Source organism: Psammomys obesus, unplaced genomic scaffold (assembly GCF_907164565.1).
Source record: "Psammomys obesus unplaced genomic scaffold, mPsaObe1.curated_primary_1811, whole genome shotgun sequence".
NCBI classification, from domain to species: Eukaryota; Metazoa; Chordata; class Mammalia; order Rodentia; family Muridae; genus Psammomys; species Psammomys obesus.
The window spans coordinates 9,660,874-9,676,710 of record NW_026592510.1 but is presented as its reverse complement, the minus strand read 5'-3'; the positions used below and the strand labels follow the sequence as shown (position 1 = coordinate 9,676,710).

Genomic DNA, 15,837 nt, shown 5'->3' with positions numbered 1-15,837 from the left:
CAACCACTTTGGAAGTCAATCTGGCGCTTTCTCAGACAATTAGGAATAGTGCTTCCTCAAGACCCAGCTATACCACTGCTAGGTATATACCCAAAATTTGCTCAAGTACACAACAAGGACATTTGCTCAACCATGTTTGTAGCAGCTTTATTTGAAATAGCCAGAACCTGGAAACAACCCAGATGTCCATCAACAGAGGAATAGATACAGAAATTGTGGTATTTTTTACACAATGGAATACTACTCAGCAATCAAAAAGGAGGAAATCATGAAATTTGCAGGCAAATGGTGGGATCTAGAAAAGATCATTCTGAGTGAAGTATTCCAGAAGGAGAAAGACAAATATGGTATATACTCGCTTATATAGACCTACAAGATATGATAAACATAATGAAATCTATTCACCTAAAGAAGATAAACAAGAAAGCAGACACGGGGTAAGATGATCAATCCTCACTTAAAAAGACAAATGTGATGTGCATTGGACGTACGACAGGAGTCTACCACAGAAGGCATCTGAAAGACTACATATCAATGTTTCAAAACAGATACTAAGACTCATAACCAAACCTTCGGCAGAGTGCAGGAAATCATATGAAAGAAGGGGAGTTAGTATGACGTGGAAAGGATAGGAGTTCCACAAGGACCAAATCTATCTGGGCACAGGGGTCTTTTCTGAGACTGACACTCCACCAAGGACCATGTATGGATATAACCTAGAACCTTTGCTCGGATGAAGCCCATGTTAGCTCGGTAACCAATTGGTTTCCCATAGTAAGGAGAACAGGGACTATTTCTGACATGAACTCAATGGCAGGCTCTTTGGCCTCCCTACCCCCCCAAGGGAGGAACAGTCCTGCTAGGCCACAGAGGAGAGCTTTGCAGCCAGTTCTGAAGATACCTGATAAAACAGGGTCAGATGAAAGGGGAGGAGGGCCTTCCCAATCAGTGGACTTGGAAAGGGGCAGGGAGGAGATGAGGGAGGGAAGGTGGGGTTGGGAGGGAATAAGGGAGTGGGATATAGCTGGGATACAGAGTTAATAAAATGTAACTAATAATTAAAAAAATTAAATTAAAAGAATATTTGGCTGCATTACAATGGCACAATGAGGTCTTCTAATTTCATCTCTGCTCCTGTTTGAGCACAAAGCCATCTTTTCCTCACATATGCCAAGAAATTTTTGCGCAACTTGCTCTATTCGTTCAGTTATTCAAATGCTCATACAGAACATATTCACTGTAGTGTTAAGACACAGGGAGTGTAAAAAGTAACTTTCAGTTCTCACCCAGGCCTTTTTAACTTCTTTGGTTTCTCAAATAGTCCTTAGTAGCTATGTCTCATTCACTTATCAACACACACACACACACCCATACAGAGAACTTCAACATGGCCTAATTTCTAGTTATAGAAAATGACTGAGGGAAAAACAGAAAACAACCAAACAACAACAACAACAAAACCTTATTCCTAAAACAGGGATAGTGGTCCTGGCTCTGCGCCACATGCCCAACCTCCTCCCCACTGCCCCGGGCAGAGACGATAATGAAGAAACAAAAAGGCCAGGGTTACGATGCCAAACGGGAACTTATTTTGTCAAATGATAAATTTACCAGTTCACTCAAAACTTGTTTCTTTTAGTCATGTGTAATACTGACAGTTATCTGTACTAAATAGTTAGCTTTGATGAACTCTGGAAGAGCTAGTTGATGTTTTAGATTGATAAGTCCCATGTTTCAATTTCCATGAAATTTACTACAATATTGTTCTATTTCTATCCAGACTGTACCTGCGAATTTCACTATTTTTTTTATACAATAACTTCTGGCAATAAGAATGTTTGTTTTAAATAAAATTATATGCAAATTTCTTGAATACTTGTAAGACACTATGTTAAAATGTGAATATGGTTGATACCTTTGAAAACATCTTTGATCAACTTAATCCTTTATGACCCTTTCTTACTTACCCTTTCATAACTTTCTTTAGTTCAGTTAGATATAACTTCTGTTTTAAGTGACTAAAAAAACATTAAAGTTACTACATTTACTTACCAAATACATATTATAAATTTGCCATACCTTGGGTTGAACTGATAAATAATTCTATTATAAAATATTTGAGGTGAAATGGTTATGTAAAATATTAAAACAAACTGAAAATACTTGCCACTAAAAATTCCAGTCTTTTGAAACTAATATATACAGAGTGATTTGTGATAAATTTTAAACAGATTTAATATAAACACATATCAAGAACGTAATAATTTGCTATTAAGCAAATTGATACATTAATTGGTAAATTAAAATGAATAGTGAGTGAATTTATGCTTCAGTAAACTTATTTCTGGAGGAATATTTATAGGTAAATGTATCACTCTGTAAATGTTTTTGGGTTCAGAATGATAATCATCAGACAATTGATCTCTGTTTCAATATCAACATTTAAAGTTAAGAAGTGCTCAGGCTCCCAATTCAGTTAGAGACCAAAATTCAAAATGGCCCCCTTGGTTAGTATTAAAGAGGTGGTAGCAAAAATCAGGACTTCAGTTCCCAGTATAAAAACTGTAATACAGCAAAGCTTAGAAGGTTGTCACAGACAGCAGGTAACTCTGCCAGAGTGAAAGAAACACTCATATCACACTCAAGTCCCACAATCAGAGGCTTACCTAGGACTTTCCAAGTGTCTTTCTCACGTAAATAAACCAGGCACTTTTTCAGGATATTTAACCAAAAATTCATGTAACTCAAATTATGCAAATGTGTGTGGCAATTCCAACTAGATGTTTGTACACTGTATATTTCCTGAGGGCTTTTGGGACCTGTTAAACACTATTTTGTGTTATCCCAGGTACTCGGGACTCAGGTTTACTGTTTTATTATCATATAGAGTGTCTTTGCTACAGGCTGAGGATGTTATTATTACTTCATTTCTGAATGTAACCTACAGTGCAGATTGTGTTTTTATTGCAATGAAAAAACCTAAAAGACTAATTTCTAGTTTACCAGGAAGGGGGGTGGGTGCAAAAAATCAGCACTTAAGTAACTGCAACCAAAATACACAGGAACAAATATGAATCTTAACTTGAATCAAGTAAGTGTAATTTCAGGGTGTGAGAAAAAAAAAAAAACTTTTCTAATGAAATGGTTAGTGTAACAGCTTTTACAATGTGCACTTTTCACTACATGAAATGCTCATGAGGGTAATCACTTTTAGAGTTTGGGGAGGGGGGTTGTAGCAATTCATAGACCCTCCACAGCATGCACTAACTATCCTAATTTTGCAATTGTTTCTATGTATTTATCATGTTTGCACATTTATTTTAAAAAGATTTAAAATTTCTATTGTGTGAGAGTAAACTGGAACAACCCATATTGCATAAAGTCTTTAATGATTCAATACGTTGTTGGATTTCATTAGCTTAAGAACTGCCACACCCAATATACCTAGAGTATTGAAGGACCTTCAAGCAACACTGAAACAAATACCTTACAAAAATTCTGATCTATGTGTAGTATTTATTATGATTTTATCAACTATTCTGTTACACCGCAACAGTAATCTAATATTTGTATATCTAAAATCACATATTATGGTTATGCACAGTTATGTGTGGACATTTTTCTTACATCCAGATTTACAAAATTTTTTCCTAAACACAACTGAATTGCTTAATTATTACCTTCCATTATAAAATACAGTTACATTGAATACTAACTTTTCTTAGTATTCTTAGTGAAAATAACTAGACAACCCTCCTCTTCTTCCTTTGCCCATTACTCTCTCTGCCACCCATGTCAAATAGAAGAACCCCATATTACTAAACAGTTACAACAAGACAGCACCTCTAAATTTCTCTGGTAGATAAACTGTCAGTAACGCAGCTTAGTGATACAAGATTTTTTTTGGGGGGGGGGGCACATCCTGACAATAAGTTTTCACTTTTGCCAGAGGTAGGGCCCCAGTCATAATCTGAGCATTACAGACATAAAAAAATCAAGAATCCAAAAGTGGTGGCAACATTTGTAATGCTCCTATTTGGAAGAGAAGGAAGAATCACCAGGAGGAGAAGCTCATCCTCAACTATATAATGCCAACCTAGGCTACATGGGAGTCTGTCTCAAAAACACAAGACTAAATTAATGATGCTAAGACAGGCGAATGACAATGCTATACATGCATGTATGTCACATGAACAAAAATGTCTGTGTCTAAAAATAATGCTGTCCTCATGAAATGAAATCGGTGTTACATATGCTTGGCTCGTACATTTGGCACTGGGACAGAACTGCACTATACTAACACCTCTAAAGGTCACTAACGGTCAAAATTAGTCTTGTATTCCTGGAAACGACTCTGTTCAGAGAAACACAGGCTCAGAAAGCAAGGATAAACGGGTCCTTGAGGCCATGGCCTGAGCCGGGGTTTGCAGCAGGGTTGATTTGGATCTCCACCATGGAAGCACCCACTCTATCACTTTACGAGGAACGTCATGAATTGCAGAATTAGCTCTGAACATGACCCCGAGGTGATTCTTTTTGTCTTCAAGTCCATAAACACTAATTAAAAGTACAAGAGTAAAGAAGCAAAGGTTTCTAACAAATTAGTATGGAAAAAAATATTTATTCACTTGACTGTTTTCTTCATGAGAGTGCTCTAGGTTATTTTTAGAAAATGAACAGTTTTAGTAAAAAGTTAATGAAAATGAAATGGGTGAAGCTGAGATTTCTGAAGCTACTCCTACAAACCCAGGCAACTGGGAAAGTGATAGAGCCTGGTCAGAAAAAAAAGAGGCAGTGCACGCTTAAAATATGCTAACCTCATCACCAAAGTACCTTTGTATAGAGAAGGAAAATTTATGGTCATCTGAATATCCAGAAAAAAATGCAACTCTCTAAAATTTTTAATTATTGGTGCTGAAATTTTAATTATAAATTCATTTTTCTTATAATTGAGTATTAAGCATGAATACAAATATTGAAAAAATTTGTTTATTACTGAACATGAGTGAAATACAGACCAATGTAAATAATAATGTATTTAGAAATAAGATTATGGCCAGGCGTGGTGGCACATGCCTTTAATCCTAGCCCTCGAGAGGCAAAGGCAGGTGAATCTTTGTTAATTCAAGACCAGCCTGGTCAACAAAGAGAGTCCAGGACAGATCAATTAGAAAGCCAACACTACAAACCTAAATAAAGAAAAATGAGTGAGAAAAACTTTTACGTAGGAACTACACAGATAAAACATTTCATAAAATGTGAGTGTTTATTGGAGCACCAATTTTTTTCAGTTACAACCTTTTCTCCTTTAATCTACCCTCTGTAAATGTTAAATTGCTTTCCAAAAAAACATCATGAAAACACTTGTTAAGCACAGTATTACACATAGCAAGTAAAACTCTTTAATAACACACCTTATTCCTCTAAAGAGCCATATTGTAAAATTTTATTAAAATTAAGCAATTATAATTGATGTGACTTATATTACCCTCCAGGACTAGACGATAAACTTATTTTGTAAACGTAAGTGTAAAATTTAGGAACATATTTAACATAGCCATGATTTGTCTGAGTAGCTCAAAAGAAAACACTTCAAATTTACTTTTAAATGCCCTACCCTTGTGTTTTGTAGACTATGCTTCTTTCAATTTAACTTTCAAAAAAGAAACAAATTAAAACCTTTATGGAGAAACATATCTAATATTCCTACAGGACCTGGCAGAATTTACTTTTTAAGAAGTCACCCCATTTTGTCTTCTTACTTTGAAGATGAATAACAAATGCTTGCTGAACATGAACCTAAGTCAGAAGCTGACTGCTTTGATGCATCCCAAGTCAGGACGATCAGAAGAAATGCAACTTAAGATCCCCAGAGTGGCAACTCTCTTGGCAACTGTGAGTAATGCTACAAGTGAAAACCCTGTGTGCTGTGTACCTGTTTTTTGTTTTTGTTTTTGTTTTTGTTTCCTTTGCATGATGTCTTGACCTGGGAGGATAATAAATCAGGAAAAGAAAAATAGCGGTCACTCCCTTCACCTGGGTAACCTGAAAAAGGATAAAGGTACAGAGACGAGTCTTGTCATCAGTTAGCCCTGTCTATAAGAGCCAGTCTATAAGCCTAGGCCTGGGAGCCAGAGGAAAGAGGATGAGAAGTTCAAGGTCAAGATCAGCTCATTGCTCAGCTATATAGGGGGTTCTAGACCAGCCTGGGCTACCTGTGACCCTATCTACAAAATAAATCTACCATTTACTGAGCAAATTCTATGTAGCTCCCACAAAAATTGGCACATTAATTCTCTAGTCTAGTACAATGTGTGCTGCTGTCTACTGGAATGAACACAGAGTTCCTCAAAGAGCAAGTATTTTCCCCAAAGTCTCCAATAGTAAAGGGCAACTCCAAGACACATTTGATAAATAAAACTATTTTAAAAACTATACTCTTGGCATACTCATATCTTTTCACACTCTTATATTTCCAAGTTGATGGGAAGAAAGCTTGTTTCACATCTGAAATTCTTAACATCAATTGGAAAAGTACTCTTTTTTTGTTGTTTGATTTTTAAATTTTTTTTAAATTTATTACAATTTATTCACTTTGTATACCAGCTATAGCTCCCTCCCTCAGCCCTTCCCAATCCCACCCTCCCTCCCTGGAAAGGCACCCTTAAGAGTAAAATCATGTTCTTACAAAGCCAGTGAGAAGTTGTTAAAAAAAAAAAACAAACACAAAACACAGACATGTAGTTGTAGCATGATGCAACAACATATTTGCTATTTTTTACCAAAGGAGAAAGTTACATCAGCTACCACTAGCATTTTATAGGCATAACTGTTTCTGATCTACATAGGATAAACTTATAAATTTTATATCAGCTCCAAATAAATATGAACTCACTGAATGCAAGGCCGTGCTGTGAGAGTCCAGCAATGCTCTGAGATCTGAAAAGCACTGCCTCCCTTGGCTACCTCATTTGTCTTCTCTGCTACAGATCACTATGCCCTTAAGAATTACCCTTTCTCTATGAAAGAAGTGGGAAACAGTAAGATCTGGAGAGGACAGGGACTCCACAAGGAGAGCAACAGAACCAAAAAATTTGAGCACAGGGGTCTTTCCTGAGACTGATACTCCAACCAAGGACCATGCATGGAGATAACCTAAGACCCCTGCACAGATGTAGCCCATGGCAGTTCAGTATCCAAGTGGGTTCCATTGTAATAGGAACAGGGACTGTCTCTGACATGAACTGATTGGCCTGCTCTTTAATTACCTCCCCCTGAGGGGGAAGCAGCATTACCAGGCCACAGAAGATGACAATGCAGCCACTCCTGATGAGACCTAATTGACTAGGATCAGAAGGAAGGAAAAGAAGTCCTCCCCTATCAGTGGACTTGGGGAGGGGCATGCAGGCAGAGGGTGGAGGAAGGGAGGGATTGGGATGGGAGGAGGGGGGGAACCACAGGGGGGATAAAAAGTGAATAAAGTGTAAATAATAAAGAAAAAAAAAGTTACCCTTTCTCTTCTGTGCCCTATGTACACAGTGTCCCTGAAATAATATTTTGAAGCTTAACTTTCACTTGTAAATTGTGAAGACCTTTGGCTCCATTGTCCAAGGTCTTTTTTTATTTATCTAAATCCCAGTTCCATAATGTGAACTGCCTCTTTGTGAGTGCACCAGAGACCAAATATGACCTTCCTTCTCATAGTGTCATATGCTGGTGCTAAGCCTCAGGTTCTCTTTTTGTAATTAATAAAAGTGGGTGACATTCCTCAATGTGTCAGCCACATGGAACTTTAATTTCTACCTGTATCTTCTCAACTATGAACATATTTGGATTATATAACTCACTCATTGTAATCTCATCTATGTTAATGGTTCCTTGCCTAACACCTGCAAAAAAATAAAAATAAATAAAAAAAAAATAAAGTCTCAAAGTGGAAAGGACTGGCCAAATTTGAAGAAGTAAAAGTAAAACAAGCACACAGATTTGGGAGTCAGCAGTAACTAGAATCCCTACAGGGCAAAGCACTGTTAAGGTCCTAAGATCTACCACGCATTTTAATCAGGTATCTATAAATAAATACTAACGCATTGATTTGGAATAACCAAGATAGAAGCAAACATTTCAACACGTAGGACAAGAACTGTTTGGGGTGATTCATATCCACATTGGAGGCATGAAATCAGAAGCCATTTACAAACACCTGATAGTGCTAGAATTTGAACCCAGCTCTACGAGGCTTTAATACCAGTATCTGTTACATTCTGCTATGTTTGGCCAATTTCTGTCATTTAAAGTTATTTTAGTCTGAGTCTTATTCAGGGAAAAAAAAAAAAACAAAAAACAGGAGTTACCATTATTCCTATTAAAGAAATAAAACAGTAGGAAGATTTCTAAGAGCAGTGTTTTTCAAATTTCCTACAAGGTACACAAACATGAATGTTCTTTGCTGCCAAGTGCTGTTGAGAACCACTGGCTTTTCTGCATGACTATGCAGGCAGTACCACAGTATGTGAAGAAAAGCTATAGTAAGTTAAAGAGGTATACCCAGAGTCTACACTAACGACTGGGGAAAAAAACAAAGTATGACAATAACCACATGATATAAAATAGATCATAAAAACTATTGCATTTATGTAAGAAAGTAGCTCTCAAAGCAAAGGAATAAGGAGGGTCAACTGTAATGACAAGAGTTCATTTATTGAGAGAACACACAGATCACAAATCTTATGTGCATATTTTCAGAATTCCTAAATAAAGCAAACCCTGAGATTTAAAAATATTAATACACTCTTATCATAAGTGGACGTTTTAACACCTCCCTTCAAATCTGATTAAGGAGAAAAGGAAGGAAGGAAAGCAGAAAGGAGGGAAGAAAGAAAAACTAGCAAAGACAGACTGAATAATAATATTAATGACCTTGACCTAATTGCATTGATAAGCCACCCATCCAGCAACACCTGAACATAAACCCTTCTCAAGAACAGGCAGAACATTTATCAAGACAGATCATAAATGTAAAAAATATAAAGAATTTAAGTCTTGGAAGTTTTCTGATTGTGTCAAAATTAAGCTGAAAGTCAGTAGCATGACTGTTGCTATGTGTCAGCCTAGCATGAGTGTGACCCCCACTGCCACAGGAAAGAAAAAGAAGGAAACACAGATTATTTGAAAACTAAATATACACCCCTAGTTAATGAACAGGTAGTCAAAGAAAAAAACAAAAGAAAATTAAAAATTATTTTAATCTGAATAAAACTAAAAATTTAACATCCTATAACCTGTGGAAGGAAGAACCCCTTCCATAAATGTGAGTAAAGAAAGCACAAATAAATGGCTTAATCACTCAATGTTTAATGGGAAACTCAGGAATGAAGATTTAAATAAAAGAGGTTTATGCAAAAATTCTAGGAATATTTCTGAAAGTTAAGACCAAAATAGTTACAGAAATATTAAAAAAAAAAACAATTCTAAATGAATACACTTTATCTAATAGCTTTTAAAATAGCAAGTATTTTTAAATGAGCCATCTCTGCTATAGGAGCTATGTGTTAATATCTGAATGCTTCTAGTTCTTATTTCCATCTCACAAGAGCAGATGCGTTTGTGCACATGCTAGCCTTTATCTGATTAATGTGAGAAGTTTGTGCACTGCCAACTGTCTATATTCACACTAGTCAGTATAATGGTTAGGAGTGCTGAACTCTCCATCCATGGCCAGATTTATATTTGTGCCCTGGCAGATGACCACCAGCAGCCATGAGAACGAGGGAGACAGTCAACAATCACAGCCTCAGTTTCCAACTACTAACTTGAGAATCAGTAGTTCCCGCCCTCTTACAGCGCTCCTAAGAACTAAAGACATTGCCCTTTCGGCTGACAAATATCTCTGATGCTAAGTAAGAGCTAAAGGAGTATCAACCACTATGAGGCAGAGCTGCTTTATCATTACTTAAAGCTGGTAGTCCAGGTGTGGATTGAATTGTTTATGTTAAAACAGGATGTAAGCACAGAAAAATGTAAGGTATTTAAGTAATTTAAAAGTAGGTGTCAAAACAGAGAGGTTCACTTTCTTTGTGAAGTGAGGACAGTGAGTCCAGTGAAGAATGCTGTTTTGGATCAACCAACAAATGTAGCCAGCCAGCATTTCAAGTAATATGGAAGTTCCTGTTAGCTCTGGCCTGCTGCCTGCAACTGCTCCTTATTACATGCTCCATTCAACCAGCTGATGGGCTTGAATGTTACATCTTACAAAACAGAACTTTTTTCCTCAATTTGTTTTTAAATGGCTAAACGATAGCACCAAGCAATATAAAACCTGAGCAATTTTCGTTTGGTATTAAAAAAAAAATGTTGAACACATTTATTTAGTAAGCATAATCTGTGTGTATATAAATGAATTTGCAAATTGAATATTAAATAAGCTAGCTTATTCTAATAAACTCTTTGAGTACTAAGGAGGGGTCATATTAACTGCACTTTTAATACCTGGAAGTTTCCCCACAATCATTCATAAGATGTGAGGAAGTCTCTCACTGCAGCACATGACAGGAGACAATGCAGCTAAAGAAAGCAAATGCATCGGGGGACCAGGAGCATCAGGGGTTCTGAGTTGCCTGCTGGTTCACACCCATCTCTCAGCCAGCCAGCAGACGGAAGCACTAATCATGTGTCGCCACAGATGCCTGCCTTGAACCACACCAAAAAGCATTTACCACTCTAAAGAGAAGGCCAGAAAGACATGGAAACACTGTTTAAATACTAATGAGATACTGGATGGTTCGAGGAGCCCAGCCCTTACTGAGAAGACAGTAGTAGGTGAACACCTAAGTCCAGAACAAGAAAGGAATCAAGGCAGCTTTGGAAACTGACGTCATCAGTATGATTATCACCAGGCATTTAGCTAGAGTTCTGCCATTTAGACAGTACTTTCATATAAAAATGTTTATGTATATTTATGTATGTTTTATTCAAATACATATTTTACTTATAACACTGGAGACGTTTTTGCTCTTAATTCTATTTTGTAAATAAAAGATTAAGACTTGTCTGTGCTCACATTGACAAGTAAGTGAGGGGGGATTTTCCACATTTCCCAACTGGTGGGGGCTGGTTTCTGAGTACTTGAATGGCCATTCCTAAGTCCTACACAGAGGGCTAAAGGAAAGGGGTGGGTTTCTTAGCAAAGTCTGCTAAAAAAAAGTCTGATTATTTTTATAGCCCTCTACATCATGCCAAACAACACAGAAAAATGTAAACACAGAAAAATATAATGTAAAAAAATATAAGATGAAACATCCTTGTTTCATCTGTTTCAGTCCTCCACTCTTCCCTTTACTTCTTAACATTTCATTACTGGTTCTTTATAATCTTTAATTTATTGAGGTAATCTGGAAGCAAACCCATGTTATCTCCTTGGTATGATCAGATACAATGTACTCTACTTACATAAAATACCAGAAAGCTAAAGATTAATTTACATAAACATAATAAAGATCAGTAATTGAATGAGTCTAGAGGAGGGCATAAAACCACCTAGAGTCACAAAATAACTTTGGGTGTATTAAAATATTCTGTATCTGGGTATGTACCAAAGGTTGCTAAGTCAAACCAGAGATAGTTTCACATCCATGGAATTGCTGCAGTACTCACAGTAGCCCTACATCTATCAAAAGAAGAACGGACAATGAAAAGGTAGGGCTTTTACACAGTGGAGTATTATACAGCATAAAGATAAATACCTCATTTTTTTCTTATACAAAAACCTAGATTTTAATTTGTATGTATGTGTCTATAAAAGGAGTGATAATGAAATTAAACTAGAAAGGAGACCATAGCAAGAAGGTTGCATAAACAAGACTCAGTAACAGCAATACTACTTGACAGGCAACGTGGATAAGGAAAGTTTCACAAGGTTCTGCCTCTAGAAGAATAAATGCAATTAATTGTTGCTAAGAGAGGGCAAATCAGTTTCTTCAGGAATGAGCTTCCTGACAGGTCATCCAATGTTGTTCAGCACTAAAAACAAATACATTATGAGCAAAACTAAATAGGCTAAAACGATTGTGTATGTACACAAAGTATAAAATTAATAGTCAAGGAGAAAGAAGTCATGAATTTAGGAGTAAGGTGGAAACGATGTAGATATACTACTCCTGAACAAAATCTTTAAAACTAAAAAACTTAAATTAAAAGTAACAAAATATGTGTTACATTAAAGCAGAAGAAAAACTACAAGGCGGGGTTAGGTAGAAAGATGGACTGGGAATGGCAAAGGAGGGCACAAATATGAGCAATGTGTGTATTAAAATGCCATAATTAAATCTATTACTTTATATTCTATCTTAGAAATAAACAACAACAATATGCTGTTTATGGTTGTGGGTATGTGGAGATAAACTGTAAAAACCTGAATAAAATCCTTTATACATGGCATCTTTCCTGTATTCTGTAACACACACACACACACACACACACACACACACACCAATGACTTTTCAAAAGAAGAAAACTTTAGCATTATATTTGCAGCAGAATACAGTATATCTTCAGCACTCATTGTACCACAGCTCACACTACGGCTATAGTGGCCACATAGATGAACTTTGTAAGCTCGTGTACAAACTAAGCTAGCCAAAGTGAACTGTGAGTGTATCTGATAATTCATTTGTAGATGAGAAAAATTTGTTTTTGGACTGGTGACAAGACGATACAATAGAGATCCGTGGAACTGTCCCTGCACAGCTAACAGCTAGCTTCTGAGGGAAGAAATAAGCTTCTACTGGGTAGAAGATATAAATGCATAAACCATTCTGTCTAAATATACAAAAGCTACTTTAATCAGAGGACACATCAAACACTTAATTACATTCCTTGAACATTTCCTCTCAGACAGGAGAGGAATGAGCTTTCTAGCAAAGCTCCATTTGTCCTGCTGAGTTATAGAAGATGTTGGCAGGATGGGATCAATGTCCACTAAAATTAACTACGTCATATTATGTATGTGCTTGTGGAAAACACAAAGCAAAATGCATAGTCTCAAACCATTAACTTTACAGCTGCCTGTTTCCTATGCATCAGGACTTCATACATGCAGGTTAATTAAAACATACTGCTGTTATAACAAACATATTCAAGGTAATGTTCTCATTTGGTATAAACTACCTAATCATAAAATTCTACCTTACTGGAATGGAAAATAAAATATAATTTATAGTGACTATTTTTCTTCGTTTTCCTTTTCCTTTGTTCTTTTGAAGAAGGGTCACTCAGTGGCTAGGCTGGTCTCAAACCCAAACTACACCAAACTCCTGATCTTTCTGCCTCTATTTCAAATTTCTGGGATTTACATTTGTGTACCACAACACCTGGCAACAGCTTCACTGTCTGATGTAATTTCAATTTTACCTAACAACAAAGTTAAACTGTTGATAAAGAAAAGTACAGCTTCCAATGATCACTTTGGACAACTGGGCTTTCCCACTGTTGTATGGGCCAGTTAGGAAAATTACAGAAGAAGAGGTGGGAATGAGAGGAAATCAGGACTTCTGCCAGAAATTAAAAGTTACAGGAGATGGTCAGGATGATGGCACATATAATATACATACACCATCTGCCTTAACATTTCCTTTTTGTTTTTCTCAAAGACAATGACTTTCAGTTGAGGTTTAGAGGGCTGCAAAGAAATTAACTTCACCTTTGTCTTCTGGGAACACAAAATTCAGAAACAATAGATCTGAGGTTAAAATAGTATCTACATTAGTTGAATCAGAATATATATTAAGCCATTTGTTGAATATAAAGAAACAAATACCTTCTTTCCTAGCACATGCAAATTTGGAAATAATTTGCCTTGATCTTGTCAAATAAATCGTACCAGGAGCATCAGAATGAGTCTATATCAATCAGCATGTTAAAGCAAGGTCTAAGTTGTTCAACCATTCCCAAAGGCATGTGATTGTTCAACTTTTGAGTTACGTTTTCCACACTTAAAAAAATTTGCTACTGGGTAAAATTCATGAGTTATTTTGCTAAGTCAGCTTTTCACAGTCATTCTTTTGGACACTACAAAGTAATTTTTAACCCTGAAGCCTTCTGTAAATTTTTATTAAAATAAACTCAATACACCCTGCAAGACCAGATATATAACAGATCATTTCTAGTTGCCTAGAATCACTGCTTCTAGTTGTAAGCATGGTGGTTCATGCCTACAATCCCAATACTCCGGAGCTTGAAAAAAGAATTACACTGAGTTTAAGAACAGTCTAAGTCGTAACTACTAACCAACCTTGGATGACTTAGCAAGACCCCACTCACAGAGCATCCAAATTTTTCTAATTTTTATTTTTTACAACAAAAACTTCCACACAGAAGACTTTAATACACACCTAAAATGTCAGCTTGAAAACTCATTTTTACCTTTATAACATCTTTGTTTTCCATGTGTTTGTGCATGGATGTGTGTGTATAGATGTGTTTTGTGTGTGCTAACATGCTGAGCAAATCCTCTGTCAGTGATCTAGACCCACAACCCCGAATATTTATTATGAAGATTTTTCAAACTTGTAAATGTTTTTATTCTTATCAACTATTTTGTCAATATCAATCCCAAATTCAATGAAATAAATGTATATTAATTACTCCATTTCTCATATTTCATTACAATGTCATTCTTAAATTTCATAGGTCTGATGTTCATTTTTTTCATAAATATAATAGGCTTAAATTTGGACTCACTCTTTTAAGTGTTTTAATATTTTATATAGCGGTCTTCAAAGCATTTCACTTGGATCACAGATAATAAGGGAAATGTGGGTTCTAACTCTTGAACAGTGGGGTGAAATCACAAAATGCCACCTTTATTATCAATCTAGCAAGACCAAATATGCCATACATCAACTTAGGGATGTGGTTTGTTTAGTTCCAAAAAGAGAGGCCATGTGGACACTGTCATGAGGATAGTACCATGCCTGCCCACTCTCTTTTATCCTTGAACCTAACTCCAGATAACAAATAGATCAAAGCCATTAGGAACACAAACCCAGAACTTGTAATAGCCAGACTCCAAAGTCATCAGATGTGTAAGCACTGGAGTTTATGTAACTTGTCATTTAAAATATTTCAGTAAAGAACTATAGAGAAAATTTACAACTAAATATTGGTAAGAAAAGACTTAATTGGTCTCACTTACCACTTTGGGATTTTGAGAACCATTGCAGATTCCAGTCTACATTCCTCTGATAAAAATCTCTGAATAAAAAAGAAACAGGAGGCTGTCTTTGGTGAACTTCAGGTGCAAAATCACTTCAATTTCATTTTTTTTAAATATTATTAAAATGAGAAAAAGTAAATACACATAGGTGTGTCCCTGGGAAATCTTTAGCACAGCAAACTTCTCAAATATTCGGAAGAGTGAAAAACATCAACAACCCAGAAATTCTAATATATAACTGAATGTCTCATCAACTGAGACAGAAGTTCTATATTTGGGCTTCATAATACAGAAACAGAAGGTAGAAGCAGTTTTTATACTTTGCAATTCATTTCTCATCTATAATTGGCATAGCTTCAAATATATACATATATACACATATATAATATATATTAAACTTTGGCTGAATTTACCATGAACTTTTATCACGAAATAGATTTCAGAATCAATTTAACATGAAAATGACATATAATGATCAGACTTTAAGACTTACTTAATAAAGTAAAAGCCTTAGTCACAAACAGGCCCACACCTGTTACCTCAACATCTGGCCATAGAGCCAAGAGGACCACCAAACATTGTAAGTCAGCTTGGAGTACAAAGCAAGAAAGACCTTGCCTCAACAG

General features: G+C 36.1%; 1 protein-coding gene across 4 annotated transcripts in view; it reads right to left on the bottom strand.

Annotated features, from left to right (window-relative positions):
- Rfx3 (regulatory factor X3) overlaps positions 1-15,837 on the bottom strand; it is a 274,748-nt gene that overhangs the window by 171,283 nt on the left and 87,628 nt on the right. For 2 of the 4 annotated variants that reach the window (XM_055614028.1, XM_055614024.1), the window contains exon 1: positions 15,191-15,233. The exons of the other annotated variants lie outside the window; for them this stretch is intronic. The gene's annotated coding sequence lies outside the window, so the exon portion shown is untranslated. Of the gene's footprint in view, positions 1-15,190; positions 15,234-15,837 lie in introns of those variants that run through there. 4 annotated transcript variants of the gene reach the window in all.